Genomic DNA, 18,835 nt, shown 5'->3' with positions numbered 1-18,835 from the left:
TCAGGGAGAGTCAGGGGATGAATTATAAGCATTTACCACAATGTGATTTCTACCAGACAAAGATAAAATGCGGAATAAAGAAGATGAACTGAGTACTGAAACTGTTTCCTCTCGACTTAAGAAACAGCAAAAATGATGCTTCCTCTGTCACTATGGAGGTTTTGTTTTGCTTTGTTTTATTTTGGTCCAACTCTAATGTATTACATTCTTTGGAGTTATAGAAAAGTTTCTACCCTGCCTGTGGTACCAGAAACATGTGTGTATAACGAACGGGCAGAAAGGTATCAACATCTCTAGTTGATTCATGTAGTACCAACAGCCAAGGTAGTTAAGTTCCCCATAGGAGCAACTGGCTTATTCCATGGTCACAGATGGTCCCATATTGCTGTATATTGTTATGACAAGAGGAATCTGGTTATTGAGGGGGAAGTGGAGATCAGTGCAAACCCAATGGCACTGCTGGAGAAACAATGGCTAGGTTGGTACAACTGGAATCCAAGAGAGAGAGAGATTGTGGGACAAGGCCCTTGGGTTAGTTGACAGAGGCTGACTCTGGATGATCTAAGCAGAAAATGCATGTATGTACAGCATGGTGGGTGGCCCACAGGTATTGTGGGAGGGCTGGAGAACCAGCTCTAAGGTGGTGCAGCCCAGGTCAAGGCCCAAAGTCATGCTACAGGCTGGTCTGGTGACCACCCTGCTGTAGACCCCAAGGATGCTGCACTTTGCTGTAAAGCTGCTGGATTCAGTACCAGCTACAGGGGGACCTAGATTATGACCCTCCCCTCCACTGTAAGAAAGACTAGGGAGGTTGTCTCTGGCATTCCCAGGTTTGTTTGTTTTTTTTTAATGTTTATTTATTTTTGAGAGGGGGGAGGGGCAGAGAGAGATGGAGACAGGAATCAAAGCAGGCTCTGTGCTGACAGCAGCGAGCCTGATGTGAGGCTTGAACCCATAAACTGTGAGATCACGACCTGAGCCAAAGTCAAACACTTAACCACTGAGCCATCCAGGTGACCCTGGCATTTCCAGTGGGGAGGTGGCTCTGCCTCCTGAGGTTGGGGATTCCTCAGGCACAGGAAGGAGGTCTCATCCTGGGCACTAGAAAGACAATGCCATTCTTGCACTTGAGACGATGTCTTCAGTTGCATTATGGGCCAAGGCCCATGCCCAGGATGGAGTAGGTGCCAACAAAACTTTTGGTTATGAACACTCTGCCGACATCCATTCAGGAGTGAGTCACACCTCACAGATTATTATTAGCCTAGCAAGTGGAGCAACTTGAAGATACATATAGTCTTCGCTTTTTAAAGCCATGGCTCCTTTGTTGAACCCATTATAATAATGTGGCCTTATTATATTCACATTTTTTGGTGGGATCTATGTCAAAGCCATGAACAAAACTCACCATCCACTCAATGAAAATCTCCTTCTGACCCCCATGAGTAGGTAAAAATTTGCAGGGTACAAAAAATAAGGGAATAAAAGTGTTTAAAGCGTCTGGTCTCTGTTAAGTTAGAGAAAAGATATCCTCAGCATTTCAAGATGAATATCTCAAAACTGTACTCAGGGTAACAAATGATATAATCTACGGTGTTATTTGACAAGATTGTTCTTCCTCATCACTGTGCCCCGAAAGGGAAAGCATAGAACTGATTGACTGGCAAGCCATCCATTTTCTGTGAAATAAGGAAAGCACTGGGGGCTGAAATGGTAAAGTTATCAAATATCTTACATCCAAACAGCTACCTTAAAATGACTTCCACACAGGCAACGTTTTCTTCCTGACAGTAATGTTTGCCATTTTAACGTACAATATGGTGCCTTGCAGACACTAGAAACTCAATGAATTTCTTACTGGTGATAACTGCTAGAGATAACATAAATTGCCTCTTATTTTGGTAACAAAAAACGTGGTTTTTTTTGGATTCTAAGGAGGAATTTTCATGTGGTATACTAGAAGTACACGTGAAGCATTCGACCTACTATGTAAGTATTACTGATAAATTTTAAAAAGATAATTATTTTCGATGAGCATTTGTCACAAAGAAAGAAGAGTTCCTATATACCACTCACCCAGTTTCCTGTAATGTTGATATCACAAATAACCATGACATGTATCAAAACTAAGAAACTGACATTGATACAAGCTGTCAACTAAACTACACCCTTCTTTAGATTTCTCTACCATTACTTGTCAATGAGAAGCTTCAGTACATTGAACTACAGGCTCCAACACAGCCATCGAACTACATTAATTCAGATGGACTGGGATTAGATACAGAAATGGCTTAGGAAGACTATACAAGCTACCCTTTTATGTGCCAAACATAAATATACTTTAAATTTGGCCCCAAATATTTTGCATGCACACTCTGATTTCATCCTTCTTAGAAACCAAGAGGGTGGATACGGTCATATCCACTTTACAGCTAAGACTGAGGGACTTAGGATTCCAAGCAATGTTTGCAAGACGGCTTAGCGGGGAAGCGGTCCAGCCGGGATGTGAACTAAAGCCTCTCAGATTCCAAAGCCCATGGCGCTGACATCATCACTACAGTGCAGACAGAGGGCATCTATCACAAGCGTGATACAGAGACTGCCTCTTGAGCTGTAGTCTTGCCCAGGACCCGCCTTCCCAAGGTCATTTGGATCCATTGTGGCAGGTGATCCTGATGTGCGAGGTTGTCCTGCAGTGACAACATGTGACTCTAAGTGAACGGGGGTTTTCTGTGATGTACGGAATTGTTTCAACTCTCAACGCCCCAGCCCTGCGTGCTCACACAGGAAGTTCTCCCTGGCATTCTGGGGCTTCCCTGCTGATGGACTGCCCCCTGGCCAGGGAAGCCGTGAGGAGCACTGTGCAAACATGCCCACGTGCCTTTTGCTTTTCTTTTCTGTGTTTCAAGGCTCAGTTAATGTGTGGAAAGTGATCTGAAATGCGGAAATAAAAAGAGCTGGGGAGCTGCGGAGTGACAGTCATTACCTGAGCTCAGACAGCTCAAAACGGGAGGCCCAGGGAGACAAAGGGGGTCTGGGGAGACCCTGAGAGGCCTTCAGCTCAGCAGCAAGCTGGTTGGCGTGGAGTCAGATTGGGCTGTTTCTGGCGGCGCTCTGCCCCAGTGCTCTCTCAAGGCCTCCACTGTGGCTCTGCTCAGGGGTCCGGCCCCAGCGTGAAGAATTCCTGCAGGATGGAGCCAGAGCTGGGGAAATGGGTCCAAGGACACACTCTGCAGTCGGTTCTGTAACCGGCCCTACAGAGAAGGGGATGAGATGCCATCCACCCTCCACGGTTGCCAACACAAATTGCTGGATGTGGTCAATGAAGGAGTGAACGTGATCAGTATCAAAGACGCGAATGACGCCAAGCAGGCTTCGCTCGTTCCTTTCGACAAGCATGGATTCGCAGTAGTGATTTAGTACCGTTACCTGTGGGAGGCAAGAAATCCCTTAGGAAGCGATGGGTCAAAATAATGAAGTCCGAGTCACGTGCTATTTCACCATCTCCCAAGTGTGTGTTAGTGAAAAAATGAGGCTACTGGTCTCAATAGAGAAAGGTAAGTCTTGTGACTTTGCTGGGTGAAGGCAGGTGGCATTTTATTGCAATACAGAGCATGCAAAGAAGCAAGTGAAAAATCTCTTTCAATATGACCTCATACCACCTGTATCTAAGAAGTTAGAGAGCATTACATGGCTCTTTACAATAGAGCAGGGATTTTTTTTTTTAATGTTTTATTTATTTCTAGGAGAGAGAGAGAGAGACAGCGTGAGCAGGGGAGGGTCAGAGAGAGAGGGAGTCATAGACTGAAACAGGCTCCAGGCTCCAAGCTGGCAGTCAGCACAGAGCCCGACGCGGGGCTCGAACCCACGAACCGCGAGATCATGACCTAAGTGAAAGTCGGACGCTTAACCGACTAAGCCACGCAGGCGCCCCAATAGAGCAGGGATTTCTATGCACCTCTGTGTAGATGTGAACCGCGGCTGTATATACACAGCCTATCCTAAACTGTTCGTGGTGGTTGATTTCATCATGTTTTTATGTCCTACTTAGGCTAATAGTTGGGTCATTACCCATGTCTTGAGCCCACAAACTTGAGGATGTGGCTGCTGGCAACACCCTACAGCCTGGTAACCAGAGTCAGCAGAAGGAGGGCTGCTTGCCTTGACTTCAGTTAGAGAATTCCAGAATGTTCTAATAGTTCTGGCATGCGGACAGAGATCCACTCCAGGGCCAATCCCGTGGTCAGTGAGGGAGGGTCACACTCTAAGTTGCCTTCTCCCATTCGACACCAGGACCATCATGTGACATGGAACATCCCCATCCCCACGCCTCCACCCCCGCCTCCCAGAGGAGAGCCCCCTAGTCATCCCTACTTCTGTCTACACCAGCTGAGCAGTGAGAGGTCAGAAGATGCTGTTGTCCCAACCTGCCGCAGAGGACTTCTCAATGGCCAGGATCCACCACAGTCATTAAGATTGCTCTCTTCTGGGCCTTGCATTTGTGACCGATTCCCCCTGGAGTTGTGTCTATGTAATTATACTCTGACGTATGTAACATTACATGTTGCCCATGGGTCACTGAGGTGTCGTTTGAAGCCACCAACAGTGGTTTCTTCCAGGTGAGCATTGATTCTAGCCTGAACTAGTTTAATAATAACCTAGTTCTTTTCTAGATCATTCTCCCTACAGGTTCTAGAATGATCCTTGTAAAATAGAGTCCCTTTCAATACTGTAATGGTGCATTTTATGTGTCAAGTTGACTGGGCCACGGGGTGGCCAGGTATTTGGTCGGTTACCAGTCATGTCTGTGATGGTGTTTTGGATGAGATTAACATTTGAGTCAGTAGATTGAATAAAGTGGATTGCTTTCCCTGAGGCGGGTGGGCCTCATCTAATCAGTTGATGGCCCGAATGGGACAAAGCAGCTGAGTAAGAGGAAACTAACTCCTCCTGCCTAACTGCCCTGAGCTGGGACCTCAGTTCTTTTCTGCCTTTGGACTGTAACTGAAACATCATCTCTTCCTAGATCTTGAGCCTGTCAGCATTCAGACTGGACCCATATCATTGGTTCTTCCGGGTCTCCAACTTGCTGACTACAGGTCGTGGCACTTGTCAGCCTCCATAATCTGGTGAGCTGACACTTTATAAAAATGTCTTTCTCACTCTATTTTTTTTAATTAAAAAAATTTTTTTAACGTTTATTTATTTTTGAGAGAGAGAAACAGACAGAGTGTGAGCAAGGGACGGCAGAGAGAGTGGGAGACTCAGAATCCAAAACAGTCTCTAGGCTCTGAGCTGTCAGCACAGAGTCCGACATGAGGCTCGAACTCACGAACTGTGAGATCATGACCTGAGTGGAAGTCAGATTCTTAACCGACTGAGCCACCTAGGGGCTCCATCACTCTATTTTTTTTAAAATTAATTTATTTATTTTGAAAGAGAGAGAGAGAAAGCCTGAGTCGGGGAGGGACAGAGAGAGAGGGGGAGGGAGAGAGAGAATCCCAAGCAGACTCCACGCTGTCAGTGCAGAGCCTGATAAGGGGCTCGAACCCACGAACCATGAGATCATGACTGACGCCGAAATCAAGAGTTGGACACTTACCCGACTGAGCCATCCAGGTGCCCCTTTCTCTCTCTATTTACACCCTACTAGCTCTGTTTCTCTGGAGAACCCTGTCTGATACAGATACCTTCTTTTTTTTTTTAATGTTTATTTCTGAGAGAGAGAGACAGCGTGAGAAGGGGAGGGTCAGAGAGACAGGGAGACACAGACTCTGAAGCAGGCTCCAGGCTGTGAGCTAGCTGTCAGCACAGAGCCTGATGCGGGGCTCAAACCCACGAACCATGAGATCATGACCTGAGCCCAAGTTGGACGCTTAACCGACTGAGCCACCCAGTCTCCTTCTTATTTACTAACTTCATTGATTCATTCATTTAAAAAAATTATTGAGCATCTATGTTTCATGTCCTTGGAAACGATCACTGAACAGATGAAGATTCCTGGCCTGTGCAAACTTTATTCATGTGTGCAGGGGAGAGGTGGGTGGGGGGGATGGTGATACAGGGAGACAGACAATGAGTAATAGGAATAAGTGGGCTGGCCATATGTTAGAAGGTGCTAAGTGCGAGGGGCAAAGGAAAAGGTAGAGCGAGATGTGGAGGACCAAGAGGTGTTGGGAAGGGGACATTTGCCCAAAGGCTTCAGGGAAATAAAGCACTTGCCATGTGGAAACTCTGGTAAAGCTCCCATGGGGTGGACACCAGTCCCCACTGCCTCTCCGCTGGGGTCTGCAGACACTTCCTCGTTTGAAGCCTTTGTTTTAGCCGCGCTGCTCCGGTGCTGCACTCCGCCCTGCTCTGCCCTTTGCCCTGGTCTAGGATGTCCCCTCTGCGAAGGCTTTCTTCTCCCTATTCCTGGTCACACCTTAACCCCTCCTCGTCCTGGAAGACTCAGGTTCACGGCTTCGACCAAGGATGCCCACCGTGGTGATTTCTTGACCCTCGTTTGGGTCCCACAGACTTGGGTTTGAGCTGTAATTCTGCCCCCGTAGATCTGTGCCACATGGGGCAAGTTTGTTCATCTCTAAAACAGGGAGAGGGGCGGTCTGGGTGGCTCAGTCAGTTAAGCGTCTGACTTTGGCGCCTGTCATGATCTCAGGGTTCGTGAGTTCAAGCCCTGCATTGGCCTCCAAGCTGACGGTGAGAAGCTTGCTTGGGATCCTCTGCCTACCCCTCCCCCACTCACGCTTTTTCTCTCTCTCAAAAAATAAATAAACTCAAAAAAATAAAATAAAATTTAAAAGTCCTTCTGTGGTAGACATTGAAATGGCTTATTTTCCCTAAGCCAGAAACTCCATTGTCTCCCTTCCCAAGCCAGGGCCATAGGCCTGATCCAGCAGGTCTTGGTGCTTTCCTGCAGGAGGCTAAAGCCCAGATGCCCCAGAAGGATTTTTTAAAAGACATTATTTTTTAAAATAACTCATCTGTTGTAAAGTTACAGACAAATCGAGAAGATAATACAGAGTTTCCACATGTCTTATACCCAGTTTCGTCTATCACTAATGTCTTACATGTTAATGTTTGGTACATTTGTTACAATTAAGGCACCAACATTGATAAATTATTGCTAGCTGAGGTCCATACTTTATGCAGATTTCCTTAGTTTTTACTTGTTGTCCTTTATCCAACCCAGGGTCCATCTGGCATGCCACAACACATTTCACTGTCATGTCTCCTTAAGGTCCTCTTTGCCGTAGCAGTTTCTCAGCATGTCCCGGTTATGATGACCTTGATGGTTTTGAGGAGTACTGCTTCGGTGTTTTGTGAGATGCTTTTCCATAGAGTTTGCTGATATGCATGGGAGGAATTTAATGCAGGGGATTGCTCACACAGGTGGTGGAGGATCTGAGATGAACAGGGTAAGATGAAGTTACCCAAAGACTAATCCCAGCAGAAGGCCATTAACATTTCTAAGCTGGGATGTTAACAGAAGGTGGCAGTGATAAAGAAGGCAAGGGTTGGGGTCACTTGACAGAAACTTCAGCCGGCTGCCACCACTGCTACAGATCACATCGGAGGCAAGAAGGAGGCAAAGAAATTCTCTACCTTCTTTCTTCCCATCCTCCACCCTTTCTTCCATACCTCTCATCGACCAGAAGTAGCCATGACCCAACTGATCAGGGGGTCTGTGAGCTCAGGCTACAAATCTACTGGCAATACAGGGAGGAAGGCACCACTGAGAATGACTTGGAAGACAAAGTGGCCCATGACTGGGACAGGTGGCATTTGGACAGACAGCACTTGTGATGTAGTTTTGCTGCATGCACACCACAGTTCTGCCATTGTTTGCCTGTCCATGGGCTCCATATGATAAGGAAGCTTTGAGGGCATTGTTTATTTTTTGTCTCTGTGTCCGCACACATGGAGCCTAGAACGATACCTTGATCATATTAGCTTTTCAACATTTGAGGTATACACAACTGAATGAATGAATGAATGAATGGCAGTTTCTTTTGACCAACACATCTCTGGCATGCTCTAACTTTGAGGAATTACTCACTATCAGCATTGCTTTTCAGCTTCTGGTTACCTTGTATTCGTGCTAAGATTACTCTGAGCCTAGCATCTGCAACATTTGAAGGCCCCGTGGATGGTGTGACTGTAAAGTAATTAGACCCGTTTTCGACAAAGGGATCAAATTAATTCGTCAAGTGAGTAAGTGAGTTTTACATTAATCCTTCTAAGTTGTTTCTCAAGAAGGTCCTCCACATCTTCCAGTGATGCTGCCATGCCCAGCCTCTTTCGTATAAGCTGCCCAAGAAAACGAATGAATACTTTTTATGAATAAAATGTCTCTGTCTTTCCAGCTAAATGTCACCCAGCCCTCACCTGCTGGCATTAAGTGGGTGGGACACATCATTAGAGAAGTTACATTTCCTTGCCGCACAGGGGAGGAGGCAGTGACCCGTCACAAACAGGACTGTGATGTGGCTTTCCCATAGTTGCAGGAGGCCTGAGAAGTCACACCTAGTTGTCACCAGGTCTGAGCAGGGACACCCTCCATCTCACTAATAGGACACGTGGTATCTGAAACACCTGAGGTCCCAGGATTTTTCGAGGACGTTAGAGCCGGGACTGCAAGTAGAAAACTGAGTTTCGTGTAGGAGAAACTCGCTCTTCCATGTGCTAAGCAGATCTCAGTCTTCAGTAAGAAGCAAAGGAGCCTAAGTAACAGGAACATTTCTCAGCCCCCAAATTGCCAGGGTTCCGTCTGCCAGAGCGCCCTGGACAGCCACAGGACAGAAATCCGACCAGCCAGCTTCCTCTGTGAGCAGAGACTAAAATATTTTCAACTATCCTCTGGTCTCCATTCTGGTTAATTGCTCCTCTAACACAGGTAAGAAATGATGGCTACGGAAACTACCCGCCTTTTTGTTTTGGATGCCTCATTTTCCACAGTGCTTAATGTGGGGAGGGCAGGGGCCCCATTTGAGAAAGAAATATTGGGGACTGAGTCTGAGACACCAGTGCCTCTGCACACCAGCTGTGTGATTTTGGGACAAGTCACTTCACCCTTTGGGACTTCCAGTCTCTCATTTGAAAATTGGGGATTATAATGTCTGTTTTATCGCAGAGTTGTAAAGATCACAGGAGATGTACGCGCGAGTACTTTGAAGATCGACAAGTGTAACGTGTGACAACTAGTTTTTTTATTTTGGCGTGGACATAAGGCAGCAGAAAAGGTGTCTTTGATGTTTAATTAATATTAAAAATCTTTTATTACATTTATTTAGCTGTAATCGGGAAGGAGGTGGGCACCAGTAATTTTCAAAGGGACTTTCTCTGCTCCAAAAATAGAACTCAGAAATCACATATTTGATTTTCCTTTTGGTGTCAAACCACAGCACCATTGTTATTAGCAGTTTTACAGAATTGTGACCTTCAAACTTGGTGATATCAAAGACTGAAAGCAAGCTCCCCGGTCCTGAAGGCTTTCAAACAGGCCCTTCAAACTAAAGCACTTTTATTTTGAATTAAGGGCTAATAGAATTTTCACCATAAATGAGCACTTGCAAGCTTAAACGTTGCCTTCCAGGTGGGCTGCGGTAAGTGAATGTGCTGAGAGGTGGCTGAAAGCCCTTTTGGGGACAATGAGGAGAATCTGTTATAGGGGTTCATGCAACACCCCTTCGGCAGTTAAAAGAGAAATCTAGAACTTACATTTTCCTAATTGTTCCTAAGCTGATTTGTGTATACATCTAGGGCCATCATTTACTTTCAGTTTACTGAATTTGTGAATTTTCGCATTTGTTTTAATTTGTAATTAAGTTTTCTCTAGGAGGCTCACCATATGCCACCATTAATTCCTTCCCATTGATTTCATGGGAGATACATGAGTGCATATTTTGATGCAATTTTTGAGGTCTTTTGAAAATCAAACGACTACGTGTTTAGCCATATGGGCCTTTGTTATTTAAAAGAGCGTATGATAAAGTAAGAAAGCAAAATGCAAAAAGGACCTGTTAGAAAACAACTAATAGGAAAACTGTTTTAAAGATGGTTTTAAACACACCAATTTTCAATCTTTTTTTTTTTTTTTTGCGCGTTATATTTTTGAAATCCGTCTTTACTGATTCCCGCACTGGGTCTCCCGTCTGTGCAGTCAGCGTATCACAAGTGCACCGGGCAAACCTACGGACACCGGTGACTGCCCTGCGCTCCACACCGGGGCTGCAGCTCTTAACATCCGCCTTCAGCGAGTTCAGTTGCAGCCAACGTGTTTCTTGTAACATCCTCTGCTAGGATGTGACACCGAGCGCCGGTTCACCCGCACGCACGGCGTCCGGTTTGGAAAGGGGCCGCCGGGTTTCTCTGTTTCGCCGGGGACTCCCCGCGCTCGCGAGCTGCCCGCCGTACGCGCCGGCTGCAGACCGGGCCGCGGGCGGGCGGGCGCGCGGCGCGCACTAGGACCCAGCGGGGCTCCGGGCCCCGGGTGGGAGCCGCGCCGCCGACCCCGGGCGGGCGCCGGGGCTGGAGCCGGGGTTCCGGCCGCGAAAGGCTGCAGCTCGGCCGGGAGACGGCGCGACCCGGCGGCGGGGCCACCGGCGAGTCCAGCGCCGCCGCAGCCCCCCAATGCGGCCGCGAGAAGCAGCGGGGGGGCCGGCGATCGAAGGTAACGAAAACGGGGCTCATTTCCTGCCTCCCGAGCCTCTGCTCTGGCTCAGCATTGTCACGAGAAGCCCTCGCTGCTCAGGCTGCTGCATTTTGGGGGCACCCTTTGATTTTTTAAGGTGTCCGCCCCCATATTTCCACCTGGTTTCAGAGTGATTTACGGCGTGCAGCCCAGATGGGAAAGATCTAGGGATAGCAAGTTGAATATTTTCATTAGTTTTTGGCTCAAAAGTAAGTTCATTAAAAAAAAAAAAGTTTCTCAGGCATTTGTGAATAGTCGTTTAAAAAAATTTTTTTTTAAAAAAATAGCAGGCAAATGAATCATTTAAAAAAAGCGACCAGATAATCGATGTAATTCTGTTAATTACTTCCCAGGGCTTTACTTTTGTGGGTTCCCCAGGCGTTACTTTTATTTTCAAGGAGCTAACGTGTTAAATGTGGAGTTTGGCTCGGGCAGAGTTTACAGCATTGCTGTCGTAACTGTTTTGCTATCAATTATAAGCAGTGTCAGCTCTGTGGGCAGTTTAAAGCTCTTTTCACACACTGAACTGGTTATCCTAATATGACATATACAGATGAGAGTTCCCTTTGAGGGCAGCCAGAAGATTTCTCTTTTTGGAGAAACGTTGTTTGGAGGAGAAAACCAGGATTACTGGCTGGGAGGCTTGAAGAGACTATTTTTCATGCTTTGTTTATACTCCTGGGATGACATTTGGGGAAGGGAAATGCAGTCTTTCTCGGCAGCCTTTAATTGTGGGATTATTAATTTTATTTACTTTATTAGTTTCAATTGGCTGGGCTCGGGGAGCCCTCTGTCACAGGATGTGCTTAAGGTGACACGTTCGCTAGCAGTTGGGACACGATTGCAAATGTAAAATGTGCCTCCTGTGGGCTGGTCTGCCCGAGAGCTTCGGTGTGGAGCCGGTCGTAGGCAGGGCGAGACTGGCTCTTTTCATTGAGGAAAAAGGGAATCATTTTCCTTAGCTAAGGAAGACATCCTATACTATTCCTTTTTGTTCCCTGTTTTTCATTGATCGCCAGCTCTGCCTTAGAGAGGGGAGTGCAGCCCTGGAGTGCCGAGCGGAAGACTACACAAATGACTCCAAACCACTTCAACTCTCACACTGATTGGTCAGCTGCATTGAGACTTAGGAAAACAGCCACCCCAACCCTTCTTGTTAAAATCTTGCTGTAATTTCAGATGAGCCTTCTCCGTGCACAGATTCCTGCAAGATTGCGTTTTTAATTTCGTGTGCAATTTGCTTGCGATCACCTTTATGTGTAATTTTTCGTTGTTGTTTCTGTCCAGATAAAGTAGGCCATTTTGGTGACAAATTTCTTTGCAGACGTCAGCTACTAGCTTACACGTATAGACATATCGCTTTACAGTACATTTCCCATGATTTCTCCTCGGGAGCTGTAGAATGCAAAGTTGTTCAACTCACAAGAATTTTTCCTAAGTGGTTTTTTTTTTTTTGACCCAAATATTTAAATTTCACCAGGCGCAGATGGATGCTTAACTGTAATTTACTTTGATCTTTGAAGTGTCCTGGGCAATAACATGTATCACGCACTAAATTTAAGTCTGCAACCGTGAAAGAAAAACCAGTGAAGAGAAGAAGCAAAATCAGCTTTGCACACTGTTATAAGAAATTGTGGCATCTGGCTTGAGGAGAATGCATTTCCCATCCAAGAAGAGGCATTCCTCACCTTATAAGAATAGGAATTAGTAAACATTTTGGAATTGTATTTCTATGGGACAAAAAAATAGATCAGGCCCATGGATGTCTTCATTTGAGCCTTAAAACACTTCAGTTAAAAGAAACACTGTCTCAGAAGTTGTTAAACGTATAAACACTTTTCTGATTGGCTTAAAAATTTAGATACAGGAAGTGGATGGTATCTAATAAGCGATGAGTGGAGACATGGTTGTCATGGAAACTGAGAATAGTACCCCCCCAACACACACATTCACTATCATAACCACCACTTAAAAAAAAAAAAAAACTTGCATGTCATCACAGATGCCTGGAGAACGTGTTGGCTTCTGTAAGCTTTCCCACAGCATCTGCTGAAACCTGAGACCATGCCTGTCAAATCAAGGTCATTTTACAACAACAACCAAAAATGCAGTCTCCTGGATTTCAGAACTGTATTTTTATTAAAAATATGTGAGAAAAAAAAAAAACACCTTAAGGCAAGGATGAACACACGTGCTTACTTAGCAGTTTGCCCCCTTGGAGTTGTGCAAGGCAAGGCTAAGAAGAATGTATTTGAGCGCTTAATTGTGGAATCAAACTGATTTGCAGGTCTACTGTTAGAACGAAGCTCTTTTTAGAGCTGTAAAGACTCGAATGTTACCTGATGCAGAGGCACTTGGGGAAGGTATAATGAAGAGTGTCTGTTTGCAAGAGGGTTCCACGTCGAACTGTAGCAATTAAGTTCAAAGAACTGGCACTTTGGAACCCTACTCGAAGGCTGCCTGAGGAGGGATAAATAAAGACTGTGTCTGGTGCTTTGGGAAGTACAGGGGAGGGTGTTCTCAATAGCTGAGCAGGGAGAGGAAAACTCCTAAATAGAAATAAACTCTTTCAAAACTGCAATTAGCATTTGATGAACTCCCAAAAGTTTCCTCTTCTTTTGTAGATGAGCAGACTGTTTTAGTTTGTAGGGTAATTGAGAGGTTCTCAAAAGCAAAGTTGCAAATGTTTTCAGTGTCTTGGTAATGGTTTCAATGAGGAGGGTCGAGAAGGGAGCAAAGTTTGGGGACCCTCCCCCTTTTCACTTTGCAGAGGGAAAAATAACCAAGGAGGCCCTCTCCTCAATTTTGTCTTTGGCGGTCAACGTGGAAACTTGTAAATATAATGCCAGTGTGTTTCTTACATTTCTCTCATCTAGTCTTTAAATTCTAAATTCTTGATATGCATTTGGAAATACCTTCTGTCCAATCATGATTTACAGCATTGTCTTCTTTTATCTTAATTGAAAATGATCAGTTTTAAATCTTAATTACCACTTTGATCTTTTTAAAAAGCAGCACATTTTCCTTGTCTTTATCACCTAATTGCATGGGGGGGGGGGGACAAAATCCTGGCTATATTTTAATGTGTATATAATGTCCTGCATCTCTGTCATAGGATATGGATTAGAAGCAATAGAGCCATGTAGCGATCACCTGTTGGAGTGAATTGCCATATATTTCATGATCCCATGCTGTCAGACACTTAACCTATTGGGATTTGGTGGAAAGGGTTGCACTTAATGGCACAACAGTTCTCCTTTAGCAAAGAATTTTCTGCAGGGAGCTTTCTTATCTGTAAGTATGGTCATTGGCAGGAAGCAAGTCTTCGGCTTGTTTTTACAAACTGAAGGAAATGAATGGGGTTTGTTGGTCTGTAGAATCTGCCTTCCTTCTCCATTGTCCGTCAAATAGTTTGCTGGGAATTTCTAAAGAGACTCCAAGTCTTTGGCATTTCTGTGGACTTATTTTTTGACTTCGGTGGTGGAAGAATTGGTCATTCTACTACTGTGTACAACTTATTTTACCAAGGCAAGTGAACAAGACGTTCAATAATATTCTAATTCATTTTCAGTTGTCTGATAGACACATACTCACCGAAGCTGGCATTTTTTCGATAGCTATGCCAAATTTCTTTTTTTTTTTTTNAACGATGTGTGAGTTATCCTATGTGTCAGTCTGAATTTTTCCAGTGGTTTAAGCCAGAAAACTGATCATCGTTTTAATTCCTTCTCCTCATTCACTCCAACATCTTGTCCGTGTTTCTTGATTTTAGTGACAACGTGGAATATGTCAAATCCATTTTTTTTATTTTTTTAATGTTTTATTTATTTCTAGGAGAGAGAGAGAGACAGCGTGAGCAGGGGAGGGTCAGAGAGAGATGGAGTCACAGACTGAAACAGGCTCCTGGCTCTGAGCTGGCAGTCAGCACAGAGCCCGACGCGGGGCTCGAACCCACGAACCGCGAGATCATGACCTAAGCGAAAGTCGGACGCTTACCCGACTAAGCCACCCAGGCGCCCCCCAAATTTCTAATAATTAGTCCGAATACCAACCAAATGTCCGTTGCATGGAGAGCTAAAGGGAGAGTTGGCAGCGTCATTCTTTTCTTTGCTTATAAGAAGAAAATTCGTAAAGACCGCAAGTTGGGCGTATGCCTACTCTGCTGATGGCAAAAGATTGGTGTAAGGGGAGAGTCCGAAATTGGGAGGGGGTGGTAAATCCAGTTTACAATCCACATGAGAAAAACTAATCTTAACCTCGAAAAGATTTCTTGCGTGAAACTCTAGATTACGTTTGGGATATTGTAAAAAAAAATATATTTGATTGTTTTAGTTTAGGCATATTTCAAATGCTAGAAGAGGAAACAAGGGTCTTTAAAGGGACATAAGTACATAAACCTCCAAACAGCCCTGGGGAGGGCGAGGTAAGAGCATCTGAGGGAGAAAGTGATTTGTTGCAGTGGTTTTCACACATTTCTGAAACGTCATTTTTGTTTTATATTTAACACCAAGTGGACTCTTATGCAAGACCCTAATACAGGAGCCGAAGAGAAACAGAGCTGCTTGGGGGTAGGGAGGTGGGGGGAGGGAATCAAGAGCCAGGAGCCCAGAGCCTGATGTCTTTCTTTGGGCTGTGCCTGCGGCTCACCCTAGAAACCTAGTACCTCTGTGAAACAGTTTGAAAATCATGCCCCAAATCATCTCTAAAGAAGTTCCAAGGGAATGGCTTGCAGAGCCCTGGAGCCTCTTAGCTGAAGAGAGAACTTTTTGCCTTGACAATTTAAGAGACGCTTGTGCTCAGAGTGAGTAGGAAAAAGGCATGTAATACAAGATACTCTACTAAGCCAGCACGTATAGAGAAAAGATTCGGCTGGCCACAAATATGGAAAAAGCCCTGGCACCAGTCTATAGTAAGGGAAGGAGAAAGGATGTTTTTTTAGGGGTTACTTACAAACCCGGGCCCCCCTTTCCTTAGAAGGTCTGGGAACATTGCACAGAGGTGTTTGATAGCGCTTGGTTATGACCACACTGGAATGCATGGATTTATTCTGTTGCCACCTCAGGATCTGTTATACCGCTGTTATTCTATTTGGCAGTGAAAATTATTTCATATTAAGTGTCACTCATGAAATGAAAGTTTGCCAAGCCATATAATCTGCTTGGCAGACTCAGTAGTGTTTTGAGTGTTGAGTAAAATGATAACGCACAGATGAGATTTGAATATCATCAAATAGATTCGCATTATCTCCACTCCCGTGCGATTTACCGAAACGGCAGTGTTGGGGAAACAAACAGCAGTGTTGGGTTTGGGCTCAGTTCTCCCCTCGAACATCCCAGAGCTGCGAGAGTATTAAGGTGTCTATGGGTGGTGGGCAGAGAAATAAACCCCGTACAGTTCCACTCTTGGTCTTCAAGACCACTCGATTCGCACACGCACAGTTTCGGACAAGAGAACTCAGCAGACACTGCAGGCAACTGTGGTGGCCACTGCCATCCTCCTCGCCATCTTTTCCTGGGGCTGGGATTCTGTTGAAGTGGAAAGGACAGACCCCTCTCTGCGTCCTTCTGTGACTTCCACTGTGGGGTTGGAAAGGGCTGTGTAGAGTAATCAGTGTTCTGGGAAGTCACGGGTCTTCCAACGATATGTGCTGGAACTTTTTCTTTCTTTCTTTTTTTTTAAATAGGCACCACACCCACCGTGGGGCTTGAACTCACGACCCTGAGATCAAGTGTCACATGCTCTACCCACTGAGCCAGCCAGGCGCCCTGGGAACTTTTTCTTTTCTTTTTTTTTTTTTTAAGAAAATATTTCCTCTACAAAGATGAAACTAATATGAGCACAAAATAGTTGGCTGTGGTCGTGGATGGAGAGAAAATGATTGTGGTTAACTTTTATTTGTTGAATTATATGGAAGAAAGCTTTTCATGTTTAGGCTGTTTAAAGCTATCTCATTCCTCCTCCCACTGCATTTCAAAGAAGAATGAGTGTGTTTGCAGAAAACCAATGGAACCGTCCCAAGGCCTATTCATGAAAATAGACCAGTGATTCCTCTTGAGTGAGCATTTAAACTCCACGTTTTTGGGAACTTTTGTTTTTGATCTCAAGGATGCATCCCAGTTACTGGGACCTGGCCGAAGGTGCTAAGATTAGAAGGTTGGACTTCAGATATTATGTGGGGTGCGGGCTGGGTACCTTTGCAGATGTCCCTTTCTTGAGATTTGGATAACAGCAGGTACTCCTTGAAGAAGTTTTAGCATATTATACAAGTTTAGATTTTAGATAATCTCAGATATCTCTTCACATTCTGACATTTTCTGATTCGGCAAACTTAACATTTTTGGAGCCTTTAAAACAATTACCATTTAAGGACTAGTTAATACAAACCTCTAAATTAAGGTAGTCATACGGTCTTGTGGGACTAGATTTAGCATTTCTTTAAACATTTTTTTAATGTTTATTTATTTATTTATTTTAATGTTTTTTAAAAATTTATTTCTGAGAGAGGGAGAGAGAGAGAGAGACAGAGACAGAGACAGAGACAGAGACAGCGTGAGCAGGGGAGGGTCAGAGAGAGAGGGAGATATAGAATCTGAAACAGGCTCCAGGCTCTGAGCTGTCAGCGCAGAGCCCCACGTGGGGCTGGAACTCACGGACAGTGAGATCATGACCTGAGCTGAAGTCAGACGCTTAACCAACTGAGCCACCCAGCTGCCCCTAGATTTAGTATTTATAATGGTCTCTTGAAAAAGAAATAAGTTGCTCTGGGTAAGTTAGACAATATTGGGTAACAGAAAAATCCTATCACACTAGTAAGAGGTTTTCGTTTAAAACTTTTTTAATGTTTATTTATTTTTGAGAGAGAGGCAGAATGTGAGCAGGAGAGGGGCAGAGAGAGGGAGACACAGAATCCGAAAGAGGCTCTAGACTCTGAGCTGTCAGCATTGAGCCTGATGTGGGGCTTGAACTCACAGACTATGAGATCATGACCTGAGCTGAATTCGGATGCCCAACTGACTGAGCCACCCAGGCGCCCCAAGAGGCTTTCGTTTAAAAGGTACCTCCCCTACGTGACTTTAATTAATTATTATTAACTTGGTATTAGTATATTACTACTACTATTACTGCTAAGTAATGATAAACATAGATTAATGTCCCATTTTACAGATGAGACAACTGAGGCCCTGTGTTTCTAGGGCCTCAGACCCTTTGGTAGCCAATTAGCTCTCCTGCTCCCAAATTCCAGGCATTTTTTTCCACCCCAGGGGCTGTTTCTGTTGCTGGGCGGATGACTTCCCCTTCCCTGCTTGAAATGGAATCTCCCCCTGGGAAAACATTGCAGGGTGGGGTAGGGAATAGTTGATGTGATTTTGGCAAGAAATAGGGTTTTGCTTCTTGATGTTCTGTGTTCCCACACCTGACCTTTAGGGATGAGAGGGACTTTTTAGTTCCCTTGTCAGAGATCATCTTTCTTCATTCCTCTTCATCTTTTGAGTTTTCCTTCAACTCCCCCTGAGCACATTCACCTACTCGGTAAACGAAAAGCTCTCACCACAGGGAGATGGCTTTCCTGATTTACCCAAATATTTCATTCAGTCTTTCTGTCGCGGCATCCACAGAAACAGATTTCCTATACAACATTCGCTTTTATAATTCAGACGAACTGTCCAGCAAACCACGAGGTGCAAATACAATGATATTTCCTTTATTTTCTGAGTGAAAGCCAGTGGACTCATTGTCAAAGGGGCAGCATGTCTGGTATCTCCTTCTTGGGGCTCCCCTCCCCCTCAATTATGCAAACCCCACACGGGCTGATGTAGACCAAGTGGATCAGTTCGCCTTCCCCCGTCTAAGCCCTGACCTCTGCTGCTTGCAAAGCCGACAGAGTGGGCTTCAGCCGGAGAAGGTTCCGGGGGACCTGTTGACACCACTGGCAGGTGTCAGATGCTGGGCTGGGGGGCACTGGGGTGTAAGCCCCGCAGGGAGGTGACCGGGCATCTGCAGCTCCTACCTACCCCACTCTACTCCTTAGCTCCTTCCACACAGGGTTGGACATGTGGACGTTTTAGAAGAATACTCATTTTTTAAAAAATTTTTTTAATTAAAAAAAAATTTTTTTTAAATGTTTTATTTATTTCTAGGAGA

The 18,835-nt window shown here is 45.0% G+C and overlaps 1 protein-coding gene across 3 annotated transcripts in view; it reads left to right on the top strand.

The window, feature by feature from the left end:
• Positions 1-4,341: 4,341 nt before the first annotated feature.
• Positions 4,342-18,835, top strand: part of FOXN3 (forkhead box N3) — a 418,273-nt gene continuing 403,779 nt past the window's right edge. Inside the window, exons 1-3 of one of the 3 annotated variants that reach the window (XM_039232480.1) lie at positions 4,342-4,619; positions 8,079-8,210; positions 8,508-8,896. The gene's annotated coding sequence lies outside the window, so the exon portion shown is untranslated. Of the gene's footprint in view, positions 4,620-5,111; positions 5,130-8,078; positions 8,215-8,507; positions 8,897-18,835 lie in introns of those variants that run through there. The other 2 variants (XM_039232481.1, XM_039232482.1) reach the window with 2 other exon arrangements.

This window comes from Hyaena hyaena, unplaced genomic scaffold (genome assembly GCF_003009895.1).
Source record: "Hyaena hyaena isolate Hyena2069 unplaced genomic scaffold, ASM300989v1 scaffold_67, whole genome shotgun sequence".
Taxonomy (NCBI): Eukaryota; Metazoa; Chordata; class Mammalia; order Carnivora; family Hyaenidae; genus Hyaena; species Hyaena hyaena.
The sequence above is the reverse complement of the archived record's forward strand: the minus strand, read 5'-3'. Positions and strand labels throughout refer to the sequence as shown.